At 46.0% G+C, this 13,771-nt stretch overlaps 1 protein-coding gene across 2 annotated transcripts in view; it reads left to right on the top strand.

Moving 5' to 3' along the window:
• Window positions 1-13,771, top strand: part of RGS7 (regulator of G protein signaling 7) — a 1,783,260-nt gene that overhangs the window by 1,176,146 nt on the left and 593,343 nt on the right. The gene's annotated exons all lie outside the window — the stretch shown is intronic.

The following is a 13,771-nucleotide window of genomic DNA, read 5'->3' as shown; positions in this document are numbered from 1 at the left end:
AAAGAATGTGAAGAATAACCAGTCTGGTTGACCCCTGCTGCCTTCTGCTGAAAATTGATAGTGTGATAGGCAGTCCCCATTCGAATATATGAACAATGTTGGTACTCGCATGTCCAGCTGGGCAGCCAGCCTGAGAAGAAGCCTAACTACAGTAACTCTGCGGTATCTTTTCTGGGGTATGACTGTAGCCAAGGGAGTAATTTAGTGAGTTGCACTGGAGAGGGAAAGGCACTGCCATCTGGGAACATGGAATCTGATTTAGTTTGGGGTCTTAGCTCCCTCTATTCCTTGTCTTTAGAATTTTTGATGCACTTGAATTCATGGTGCAATGGATGGCTATGAAAGGAGACACAGCCGGGCTTGTGCAGACTTTTCTATTAAAGGCCCAGCAAGAACCTCTCTTGTCTGCTGCTTTTCCTGGGTGAAAAGGCTGTTTCAAAGAAGTCTTATTGTTGACACTCTCCAGCCATAGGTTAACCTCCGTTTGATCCCAGCCAATGTCAGGATCCTCCACTTTTGCCCACCTGAAATCACAATCATAATCTAACCAGGCTGTGTCCCCATAAACATGATGCGCCTTTAAGATTTTGTTGGAGTAAAATATCATGGACACTGCAAACTCAGGTTTCTTTTCTAACATCACTGACATAAAAGTTATGTTAAGTTATGTTTTCTTCGACCTTGGTTTTCTGTCCTTTGTTGATGTATCTTTGCCATCTTTTTCTTTCTGCTACACAGTCCTACCTTTTTGCCCTAATCAATGAAAATATAACTACAAATTCCCCTTTCCAAATTATTTCTTTAACATCTGCAGGCACATGCGATGACAAACAGCCACAGAGGTAGACCCTGCTTTTTCCCCACTTTGGTTGGCAGCCTTACCTGATGCTGCATCCTCTTTACTAGTCGTTTCCCCCAATTGGGAAAGTACTGTCTGCATTAATGCTGTGAGACCCCGTTGTTGCAGTAGTGTACGTCGCGCTGATGGCCTCTACCTGCTTTGGAAGTTCCGCAATGACTTTCCCCAATTTATTGGAAGGAGCCCAGGAGTAGTAGTTGACACCGGCAGCGGTTTTGGGGAGATCGTAGACGCAGCCATCTTAGACAGCGACTGAGCCACCGATATCAGAGCCCGCGCCATGCCATCACGCAACTCTGTTAGTGACTGCTGCATGTGAGACAAAAGCTGCTGGGTAACTGGCGTGACCACGGGTGAAGGGGGCGTAACCATGGTTGAAATGGTGTGCAACTATGGGAAGAGGTATCATGACCAGGGAAGGGAGGGTCACAGCGGGTACAGATGGATTGCCTTGTTGCTGATTCTTATCAGCAATTGGTATTGATGACAGTGCTGCAAGTGCCTGCCTGAGGTCCACTAGGACAGCACCGACCCCTTGTGGATCTGTTGGTGCCATTGAGGGGGCAAGGCTGGGCTGGACCGTGTGCTGACAAGCTCCCCCTTCCCCCCTTACTTGTTGATGCGCTATAAGACGGGTTTGTGTCAGAGGCAGGCAAAGGGAGCACAGTGTGTTGCTCTATGATTTTAGTAGCTGGAAGCGCTCCTGTGAGGAGGCTGCTACCGATCCATCCGCCCCATCCTCTAGACGGGCAGGGAGTTGCTTCTTCGTTCTGTGCTTAACCGGGGGGAAGGCAGATGGGGAGGGGTGGGACCTTCTCGGGTGCCCATCTCCCTCTCTAACTCCTTCTGTATCTGACTCTGACCTTGAGTGTTTGGAGCCGCCTTCTTCCGCTAGCTAAGTTAACACCATCTTCAATAGCTGTGTCAGTTCAGGGTCTTTGGGCCTTCCTCTTACCCACTCTGCTCCCCTTAGAAGCCATCACCTCAGATTAATATATACACCCCTTAAAAATTCAGGCAAGCGTACTTCAGTACTATGCTAAAGGCAATATCCAAGCAATTAATCAAAAATATAATAATATTCATGCCCACCCTCAAATCATGAAGTAGTAAAAGAATAATCTGAGACATGCCCACACTCCTCCTGGTCCACGTTCCTGTCAAATGACTGGCCCAGAAAAAACAGCGCACTTTTATTTGCCTGGGAGGGGAGGGTTGAGGGGCCACCCAAGGCCAGGAAGGCAGGGCAGGGAATTGTAGAGGCTTACAATATAAGAGACTGGGATCCTTGATACTACAGGCCCTTAAGTTATGGTTAAGGCACCATTAATATTTAATCCAATAAAGTGCGACATGGTGCCCTCCAAATAACACCCTCTAATAGAAATCCAAAGTGTGAATGCTTGCCCTTTAAACATAACCTGCTAACATCCAATAACCCTCTTATATAAACACAATGTACGCCTCCAACAACCAAAGCACTCCCAATTATTTCCAACAAAAGGGGAGGATGCGGGGGGGACCGGGGTCAGGTGCCGTGGCACCAGTAGTCCCCTTCAGAGGAGACACGAGCACCTCGCTCTAGTGGCCGCTGCCAACAAAGCGACACGGGCACCTCACTGCAGCTGCAGCACACCGCCGGCTGCGTGCCGAGTAGAGGCAACATGGGCACCTCACTGCAGCCACAGCACGCTGCCGGCAGTGCACCCAACAGCCGCAGCTGGGACCAAAAGTGGAGGTGACACGGGCACCTCACTCTGCTGCAACACTGTCGAAAGAGGAGTCGCTGACTGCCCGATGTTCTGGAGGGTTCCATGGAGCAATGCTGCACCTGCCGAGATGGACACGCTTAGATGTGCCACCACCACCCGCCGCCGCTGTACCTGCCACCAGAAAGGCAGAGGCCGGAGAAGAGGCACCTAAATACTCCCCCACCCCCTCAACATGGTGGCAGGCAGAAATGACGTGCCTCTGTGCATCCATCCCCATCCCACTTCCTTCAGCCCTGTCACCTCGCGAAAAACGAGGGCGGAAGCAGAAGTTGACTGGACAGGCCAGCTCAACGCTGAGATGGCGTCCGGGGCCCAAGCTATGGTGGCCAACTGTCCTAAACGCCACACCACACCGATTGGGATGGTGCTTTGTCCAGATTTTGTTGTTTCCCTTTTCTTCAGTCAGTCAAGCAACTTTTGATGCTCTCCTGGGAACAGGATCACTCTTTATCTTCTCAGCAGGAATACAATAGGCCACAGAGAGCAATGTCAAGTGAAACATTTCTTATCAACTAAAGTATTAATTATCTTAATCTTTCGCACCTTTCATTGACCTTTAGAAAAGCTGCATCTTCGTGTAAGCGTCTTCATCACCTCACTAAATGACAAATATCTATTCATCAGTTAACAGTGATCTTTGTGTAAGTAGAAACAGTTGCAGAGTTAAATGAAAACATTTTATGCAACTATTGTTCATGATGAAAAACATGGGAAGTTCAGGAAATAAGCATTTCAAACAGCTTTCTCAAATAGCATTGTTTTAACTGTTTAGACCTAGCATGAATAAATTGGTTGCCTAGTACAATTTTTGCATTTAGGAGCATATATTTTTCAATAAAGCCTAGATGTTAATTCTGCATATTATTGCATTATTTTTCTTGAAATGTAAAATGCTCTTGCACAACCTAGCAGGTGACAAAGGTGTGTATGCTTTTCTGTCAGTGAGACATGGGAGTCTCAAGGGCCCCTTGCCATGTTCCGCTTAGGGGCCATCATGTTTTGTTAGGACACAGGTTATTCTCAGCCATCACGTGCTTCTGTTTGAAAGGCTTTTCCTCTGTGCAGGTGCATTTCACAAGGGGAAAAGGATTGAGTCCTAAAGTAGGCCATGCCTACTCCTGTATGAATTCTTTTTTGACAATATGCCTGCTTAATGTGGCCGGTGCATGTGGGCTATTAGCTGTTAGATAACAGTATTTTGCTTTCTGTATGGGCTGGAGGAGAATTGCCATTTCTCCCATCTGCCATAAACAGAGGCTCTGTAAAAGAAGTGAAGCGTCAACTAACCTGGAATCCTCTCTGTTTATCTAAAGATAATGCATCAGCATCTGTGGTTAAGGGACACCTGAAGTATGTCTCTCTTCCTTATGGATGACCCAAATTGGGTATTTGACCTCCTGGACCCCTCAAACGATGAAGCCTTCCAACCCCTACATTTCGCAAATGTTTTACTTCAGAAAAAAGACACTAGAGGCCATTTAGATCAAGCCACTACTATGACAACAGAGTTACTACCTTTTCTGCCCCATATGTAGCCCACGCACCATATTTAGAGTTCTCTGTCCCTAAGGTGGGAATTTTCACTGAGGGTCATTTGGCTACTGTCGGAAATTGGGTTACAGATTGAGGAGGGTGAAAAACTCCTCAAGCAGTAAACACAGTCCTTGTCGGGGTAAAACACATGCAAACCCCAAATTAACCTGTGCTTAACCGTCTGGTAGCTTGGCATAAAGCAGTCAAGCTTAACTTAGAGGCAGTGTGTAAAGTGTTTATACGGCACTTCAAACAGTAATAAAGACAAAATAAAACACCAGAAAAATTCCACATCAATTTAGAAAAATATAGTTCATTTTAATAAATAACACCAAACCAAAGAAAATATACTTCAATTAGTAGAACTGGAATTATGCAGTTTCAAAGATTTAAGTGAAAACAGTGCGTAGAAGCACAAAGCACCAACTGTGGGGATATGGTTGCACTTGGCTGGGACAAAGTTGCAAGTTCAGGCCAATCGCGATGTAGCAGGGGCAATATAGAGAGACCAAGTTAAGCCAACTGAAAAAGTATCTTAAATCCTGGAGCGTTTTGAGATCCCACATACAGGATGCACACAGCAGCGGTTCAGAGGAAGCGGCCAATGGGGCTTGTGACGCAAGGCCCTGTGTTATCGTCAAGGATGCCGGCAATGAAGGCTTGCGATGGGAAGTCCTGCATTGGGGATATGTCATGCAGCAGCAGTTCCAAGAAGCTAAGGGGTGCGATGTCAAATCCTGCATTGGCGTGCATCACTCGGCAATAGTTGCGAGGCAGAGCTATGAGGGGATGCATCCGATGCATCACAAAGTGTCAATTCTGCTTAGAAGACCAAAGCTGGGCTGGCAGAGCACCTTCAGACCCATTTCCAAGTGTCCAGGATGGGAGTGGCACCACGTGGGGGGCAGGACTCACAGCAGGCAGAGTCCAGGTGGTGGGTGCCAGGAGGTTGGAGCCTTTTCTGTCTCTGAGGCTCTTATCAGGAGATCAGCCAACTAGTCCATGGAGTAACTCTGGTGGTCCTTGGTTCAAGTTGCAGGTCCAGTCCTTTTCACTCAGGCAGCAGGACACCAGAGCAACAGGGCAGTAGAGTAGCCTACTTCTTGCAGAGCAGCACAGCAGTCCTATTGAGTCATCCACAGGTCCAGAGGTGTACTGAAGAGTTCGGTCTGAGGGTCCAACATTTATATATGGTATCAGCTTTGACGTAGGAGAAGGATCATGGAGGTTTCCACTCTCAGAGGTGTTTGAAATTTCCCTTTCTCCATTCCCTGGCCCCAGCTTATCTGGAGGCACAAAAGACTAGTGTCAAAGCCTTTGCGAGAGTGCTCAGGCATAAGCTTTGTGATGTTTAAGTGTGGTAGGTGGCAACTTCTCCCCCTCATCAAGTTAGAGATGGCCCATCCTGCCAACACGTATTCCTTCTTTGTCCAACTGTCTGGGAGCAATATACAAAGGCCAGTTGCCACCTATTCACATGACCCAGGATACAGGCTGCAGGCACCAAATGGTTAGGACAAAAAATGCTATCTTTCTAAAAGTCCAGTTTTAAAAATGATGACTTAAAACCTGACTTTGTCGTTAAAAGGGGTTTTAAATTACAATTCTTTAAACACCATACTCGACATGCTACCAATTGAAAGTTAATACTTGTTAAATGTAATAAGTTAACCCAATGTTATTCTATGGGAGAGGTAGGCCTTGCAGAAATGAAAAATGTATTTAGGAGCTTTTCACTACCAGGACATGTAAACTAAAAGGTACATGTCCAACTTTTTAGATATACTGCAACCTGCACTCTGGGGTGTCCATGGCCTACCCTCAAAATGACTTATATGTATTAAAAAGGAAGGCTTTTTTTGCCTGGCAAAATGTTTTTTTGCCAGGTTGAACTGGCAGTTTAAACTGCACACACAAGCTGTAGTGGCATACCTGAGACATATTTAAAGTGCTACTTAAGTGGGTGGCACAATCAGTCCTGCAGGCCCACTAGTAATGTTTAATTTACAGGTCATGGGCACAGGTAGTGCCACTTTACTATGGACAACCAAGTAAATTAAATATGCCAGTTGGTTATTAGCCAGTTCAATCATGATTTAAGAAGAGGGCACAAACACTTCACTTTAGCACTGTCTGGCAGTGGTAAACTGTGCAGAGTCCTACGAACAGAAAAAACAAAGTCAGCAAAACTGGAAGGTTAAAGGGAAAACGTTAGGGGGAAAACCACACCAAAGATGCTAGGTCTACCAAAACCATTTCAGGACATTTCCCATAAAGCCCCAGCGGCGCTGCTGAAATTTTATAGACCTACTACATTGATTTTGTCAAAGGCTGCAGATAAATTACTGAATTTGACTAAACATTAGTCACCTCTGATAAAAATCTGATGTACTTCATTTAGGAATTTGAAGGTTGCCAGTTCAGTGCTAATTCCCACCTTGAAATCGGATTGGTGGCATACTAATATGCCTTCCATTTCATGAATTGAATTTAGCTGATTTTCATCTTTTCTTTTAAGCCATGGGTCATTGGAGACTGGTAGGAAGGTGGTAGGATTTGATGGGGCCTAAATACGGCCCTTCGACTAAAAGTTTGGCGAGTTTCAAATGAAGATGAAAAAATTCCTTGGCTGAGCAAGGTGTTGATAATATCACTGAGTAACAAAGATGCATTTACATTTTGTTTTTTTATCTTGTCACAATTGCTGTTTTTTCAAAGACAAAGGTCAAATGTCAGGCTATATCTTCTGACAAATTGCTACTTTTTCTTTTTTTAATGGAGAGTATTGTTTACTTTCCTTTCTCTGTCTCTAAAGTGAGAGGTTTTTGAGAAGTGAACTATGTGACAGTGGTACTGGGGCACATGAAGTGAGAAAGAAAAGATTTTAGGATTTCATGTATTTATCTAAGACAACATTTAAATGCCTGTAAATGAACAGTACAAATATTCAAAAGTATACCAGCAGTTAGGTAAGCACAAATGAAGCACAGTTATAATTTTGAAGCATGATGGCAACAACGATTTTAACAGGATAAGTACCATAAATAGTTGCTGAAACGTGTTCTACACATTATCGTTTGTCCACTACATAGTTGTATCAGTAACACAGAGGGGGTTATTCCAACTTTGGAGGAGGTGTTAATCCGTCCCAAATGTGACGGATTTACCACCAGCCGTATTACGAGTTCCATAGGATATAATGGACTTGTAATACGGCTGGTGGTATATCCGTCACTTTACCGTCACTTTTGGTACAGATTACCACTTCCTCCAAAGTTGGAATAACCCCCAGAATGTCAATCCAAATTTATTGGACGATTCAATGGAAAATGTGCTGCCACACCATTCTTTAGTAATATATTTGCATTCATGCTCAAAAGTGCACCACAAGCTACCTACCTCACCCTTACTACCCTCATGCTGAATGGGCATGCTCATTTGCTACACTTTGTCTTTGTGTGGCACTTTGATTTTTCCCAATCAGAAAGACTTCAGTGATGTAACATTGATAGCAGCATCCCCACTCTGAAAAGTGTTCCAGCACCAGTCAGTAGAACTGTTAATGAGGTATAAGAGAATGGCATAACGGTCTGAGCATCATTTTTGTAACTTGTTATAAAATACATTAAAAATGTAACACATATTGACTCCCCTGCTTTCTTCGCGATCTGTCACTCTAATCATTCTGACGTCATACCAGCACTTCATTTAAGACCACTTTCTCTATGACCACGCCTTTTACTGAGCGCCCTCAGGTCAGCCTAACGTCTTTCCTTCATCCCGGCACACCAGAGCGATGGCTCGTTCAGATGGTTCAAGGAGAGTAACAAATTTGTGTCTAATGTACAGTTTAGAATTTCTGTCTCGGCTTTATTCAGGCCATCAATAATAAAACTGTGGTGCCAGACATTGGATTATTGTGGTTTGGCAGCTTTGTATTTCATGCTGCTTTTAATACCTCTCAAATGAAAAGCAGGCATCGCATTCTCTGACATTATGAATAAACTGTTTAATCTCGGAACGCGATTTATTTTTTTAACTATAACAATAAAAATGTTATTGTCAAAAAATGTACCGTCATTAAACCCATCCGCCGATAATTACACCACTGTCTGTCATGAAAGGCAACCTCAGCACTGCCCCTGAAGAGTTTTCTTCTGAAACGTATTCTATTTTTATGTGTAGTCGTAACTTTGATTAAACTTCCACCCAGGGATTATAAAAGAACTAGAATCAATAAACGAGGCTTTTGGCAACAGTTGGGATTCGTATGCTCCTAGCATGCGTTCTCAAATTTGAATAAGTCACTTGGAAAGGACAGGGATGCTCCATTTTTAAGGAATACGGTGCATTCCTGTCCGCGCTTGCACACAATAGGCTGCTTAGTGGCAATGCAGGCACCCTCCGCCATCTGTGTTGCAGGCAGGATTGTTTTTGTGCAAGAAAGGGTACCTTCCTGCACAAAAACATGCTGGCAGGCATTTTCCTCTTCCTTTGTGTGCTGTAGAATGCAGCACACGTAGAAAGAGAAAAAACGAGCGCCTCACCTGGGGAGACGTAGGGTTTTGGCTCATCCTCAGGCTTAAAGGGGTTGGTAAATCTGGGGATACGTGGGAAGACCCACAACATTACTCATGGAATGCCTTCTTTGCGCAGAGTAAGGTAATGCAGAGATTTGCGCTGTCTTGCCATACTCCATATCTATGAGGCCATTCAAAGCCAGGCAAAGAGGATTTGCGTGGCCTCATAGATATGGTTGCAATGATTGTGCCACCATTGCTTCACAAAAAATGACCTAACAGCAGCACAAGGGGCTCATAAATATGCCCCCTAGATACTCACAATTAAAATCTAGTTCGCTGTTTTCATACTAATTAAAATAAGTGTTGATTTGTGGTGCTACATCTTAGATAAATATCAGTGCCTTTCAGGGGTGTAACTATCACTGGTACAGCAGATGCAGTGTTACCGGGGCCAGGGAATGAGGGCTAAACGCACCCAATTAGAGGCTGTTTTTTACTACCAACTCAAGGAATGATCTGCCCAATTTTCTGTCTTGCATTGTGGCCCTTGACACAGCTTCAGTACTGGTCCTGATCAACATGACATTGATTTGTGCACAAACATTTTGAAATCCAGACATTTCTGTGCCGCTGTAAAGCTAATTTCTGCAGGTATTCATGGACTGGAGCGCTTGCGAGCCTCCCCTTTCTCTCACTCTTTACACACCATACCCTCCCCAGAGCCCTTCTTTCTTTTCTCTTCTCCTGGGGGATGGTACTGAAGCTCATTATTGCATCACTAGCCATGAACCTTTGAGAGGGTGTTTCGTCCACCTGCTAAGCCTTTTTCTGAGAGAAATAACACTTGTGGGCCTTCCATTCAAAACAAGAGGTAAACACTTAGCGTGATCGATTCTTTCAAGCTCTTCCCAGCATTCAATTTCCACTCTATCCTTCCTGATGGCTCTTAGTAGCTAACTCTGGATCACGTGACCCTTGAAACGAAACAAGTCTTTAAAAACATTTTTGCAGAACCAATAAGCACTTTCTGTTGTGAGCCAGTGAGTAAAGCTTTCCTTCCCATCAATGGTTCCTCACCCAAGATGCTCAGTCACCCGCTTCTCCAAGCTCTTTACTAGCATGACCTCTGCCTTCTTTACTTTTCGGCATTCCAAGCAAAGGGCCAAGAAGGCTTGAAAGCCCTAGGCCACCCCAGTTTGGTCCTCATAGATACCAGAAGGACCCAGTGCTAGACCCCTTCACCCTGTTTGCCAGACCTCTCGCCAAGCATTCTCACTATTTTCCAGGCATGGCCTCCATCAATACTCACTGTACACTCCTGCTACGGGCACTCCTCTTCGTAAGAAAGAGAACGGCTAATTATTGGAAGGCAGTGGTCTTTAATTAACTAGCCCAAAATGTAGAGCCTATATCCAGATGATTTTAACTGCACTAGCTTCTGTGCCATCTACGTGCCATGGACTCAAACATAGACAATGGCTCAAATATGATACATTTACATTCACTGTAGTACGAGGGACACCAGCGTCGGAAAAAGACTGGAAATACCAATACATTGGAAAAGGAAGCACACTGTCACTGGGGCAGTGAAGACGTTCACTCTGGAAGAGATTACACACTTGCACTAGCACTAGTACTGGTAAAGGAAACTTAATTTCAGGTTCTTGGGTGTTTCATCATTGAAAGATTAATAAAAAATGCAGAAACCCTAACAAAATTAGTTTTTGTGTTTGCCTATAGCTTTTCCGTCCTCCAACTTTCCTGGGTGCTTTTTTAATGTCTTGCCTTCCCCAAAACTCCATTCACGGGAGGGTAAATAGGGATGGCCATACTCTCATGGTGGTTGACCACAACTTAGAAGCAAAGCTGCAGTTAACTTTTGCAACATATGCAAATCTTTACACCCGGGAGCACGGCTTATGCCTTTTTTGTTACATGTGAAGGAGATGGGCCGAATTTGAAGTTGGTGGTAAGTTCACTGTTGCCATGTTCAGTGCCTTCTCTAGAAATGAAGTTGGTGGGGTCACACAGTGGACCACAGATAAACTGGTGGTGCCACCTACGAAGGTAGTAAGTAAACCTTTATTGACAGTTAATTAAAAACAATCAACGTAAAATTGCTTCTGTACGTAAAACAACAAGTGAATAGCAATCCCACTCCAATTTCACAATGTACGTTGGACTTTTGGCCATACGCATGGTCATCCCTAGTCTTTTTGCCTCCTTCCTCCTGGTTTTTCTGACCTTTCGCTGTTGGTTCTAGGACTCTGAGCACTTTATCACTGCTGACCAGTGTTAAAGTACAGGTGCTCTCCCATCTAAAGTTGGTATGATTGGCTTATACCTGATTGGCATATTTAATTTACCTATAAGTCCCTTGTACAGTGGTATCTCTATACCCAGGGCCTGTAAATTAAATACTACTAGTGGGCCTGCAGCGCTGCTTGCGCCACCCACTGAAGTAGACTTTCAAACCTGTCTCAGGCCTGCTAGCGCAGGGCCTGTGTGCGCAGTTTTCTGCCACAGGGACCTGGCATCTAAATTTACTTGCCAGGCCCAGGACTCCCCTTTTACTACATGTAAGTCACCCCTAAAGTACGCCCTGTGGGCAGGGTGCCATGTATGTAGAAAGGCAGGACATGTGCCATATTGCATGGCCTGTCCTGGTAGTGACAAACAGCCTAACTTGGTGTCTCACTGCTGTGAGTGCTGCCTTCTCATAGGATTGCATTAGAAATGCCCTGCCTTATGTGTAGGGGTATTGTCTGATTTATGAGGGCTAGCGTAGGCGTGTTTGGTATGGTTGTGATGGTGATAATAAATACTGCTTACTGGTGTGGGTGTATTTTTTATTACTATCACAGAAATGCCACTTCTAGAAAGTGCGCATTTATCTGTGCTTATGATTCTGGTGTTTTGCAGCTTGACTCCAATCCACGTCTGGGCAGAGTGACAGTTGGGGCTTTGTGCATACTTTTCAGACAGCCTGTACACAGGGAGGGTGGAGGTGTCACTGAGGTGCATCTACATACTGAATAGTCTTCCTGGGCTGAGAGAAGGGAGAGGCGGGGCACACCTACATTTGTAAAGGCTGTGCCCTGGCCTCACACAATAGGGTCGTTAACCCCCCACTGATGTTTGGAGCCTGTGCTGAAAGGAGAGAGGGGGCACTCCCAGAACCAGTTGTAACTGGCTGGAACCTCCTCTCCCTACCACTGTAAAACACTGTAAGAACTGACTATAAGTACAGGGGAATTTTCCACACAATTTGAACATTCTTGGAACTTGAAACTGGACACAGAACGCTGATGAATGGACTCACCAGGAAACCGCCATGGACTGCTGCTGCTGTGCTGACCTGTGACCTGCCTGGTCACTAAGAGGAACTGCCACCATCTGCACCCCTTGTGCTGGCCTGTAGCTGGGCCCACCAGCCCTGTGCTCTTTCTTGTTTGGTTGTTCCCAGGGGCAGGGTGCTGTGGCCCCTGACCCCTGCAACGCTCTTTTTAAACCTTGGCGCAGAACGCTGTATCCAGGATCCAGGCATTTCTTCAAATTGCTGGGCTGTTGATGTGCCATAGCGCTTTGAAAGCGCTTTTCTTTTCTTAAAGGAAATCACTGCCGCAGCCCGGGCTTTAAATTATGCCCTTGTGCTTCCTGGTCGGCATCTCTGTTAAAAGAAAATCACCGCCGCAGCCCAGGCTGCATAATTTCTCTAAGCGCTGTGAAAAGCGCTTCTTGACGAAAATCACCGCCGCAGACCGGGGATGTAATTTCTGTTCAGCGCGAGGATCGCGCTCAGCTCCCTGCCCTGGGGAGCAAGGAAACCCCTTTCGAAGTGCCGAGGAGCAAGCCGGCTCCTAGCGGTGCCCCCGGGGTAGGGATCGCTCCAAGGAGCGCCCCCGGGGCACCGGCCGGCCCGACCTGGTGCCGGTGTTGTTTTCAAGCAGGAGGGAGAGGAGGACGCCTCTCCCTCACCTGCTCCAGCCCCGGAGGGCTCTCCCTGTGCGTGCGGGCGGGGCAGCAGCCTCATCGGAGGCTCGCCCGTGCCGCAGGCACTCTGGTGGGCCCCCTCGTGGGCCCGAAGCAATTAGGAAGGGGTCTCCCTTCGAGGACGGGCCACGGAGGCCCAGGGAGACCCCAGGAATTAGCGGGCCCCCGGAGGGGCCCGTTTTGCAACCCGGAGGGGGTGCGTGGCGCCCCCCCTCCCCCGCAAGAGATTTCTCTGGCCTGGGCCCCCCTCGAGAGGGCCGGTGGAGGCCTAGGGGGGCCCCAGTGTTTACGGACCCCAGAGGGGCCCATTTTTGTCATAGAGGAGGTGCGTACCGCCCTCCCCTAACCCCAGGAGATCAGGGAGGCCCCCGTTTTGCGCAGAAGAGCGCCGGGGGCCCCATTATTCGTTTTAGGCACTGGAGGTGCCTCTTCATCAAGCCAGGTACTCGTAAAAGGACCAGTATAACCGTAATTGAAGTTCTTGCTACAGACTTTATTAATTGTGTTATATTACCTTCCTGTACTATGATGCTTTTACATATGTGTGCACATGTTCCTTTTATGGACATGACTTGCTAATATGTTTGTTTAACTTGCCATAGGTTTTCTAATGTTCCTACTATGGGCGTTTTATGATATTCTTATGACAAGTGTGCTAATGTGATAACGTGTTTCCTGACTACTGCTTATGCTGCAGAATACTGAGTAACCTGTGTGTTATGTGTGACTACTGCTAGTTTGCAGCGTAACTAATGTGTAACGTGTTCTGACAACTGCTAAGGTAGCAGGATAGTACTGTTATGTGATGTTGGTCTAATAATTTCGTTGTGTACAATACAGTGTATTTTCATATAATCTGGTGTTGTGTTTCCTTTGTGGTGGGGATATTGCGTCACATGTATGTGTGTGTTGTGCAAACGCTTTACGCATTGCCTCCGGGTTAAGCCTGACTGCTCGTGCCAAGCTACCAAGGGGGTGAGCAGGGGTTATCTTGGACGTGTAACTCCCTTGCCCTGACTAGAGTGGGTAAGTTCTGCCTGGCTGAGGTACATACCCTAGCCAACCAGAAACCCCATTTCTAACAATATGCA

This window comes from Pleurodeles waltl, chromosome 5 (assembly GCF_031143425.1).
Source record: "Pleurodeles waltl isolate 20211129_DDA chromosome 5, aPleWal1.hap1.20221129, whole genome shotgun sequence".
Classification (NCBI taxonomy): Eukaryota; Metazoa; Chordata; class Amphibia; order Caudata; family Salamandridae; genus Pleurodeles; species Pleurodeles waltl.
Note: the sequence above shows the minus strand (reverse complement) of the source record. Positions and strands in the feature narration are given on the sequence as shown.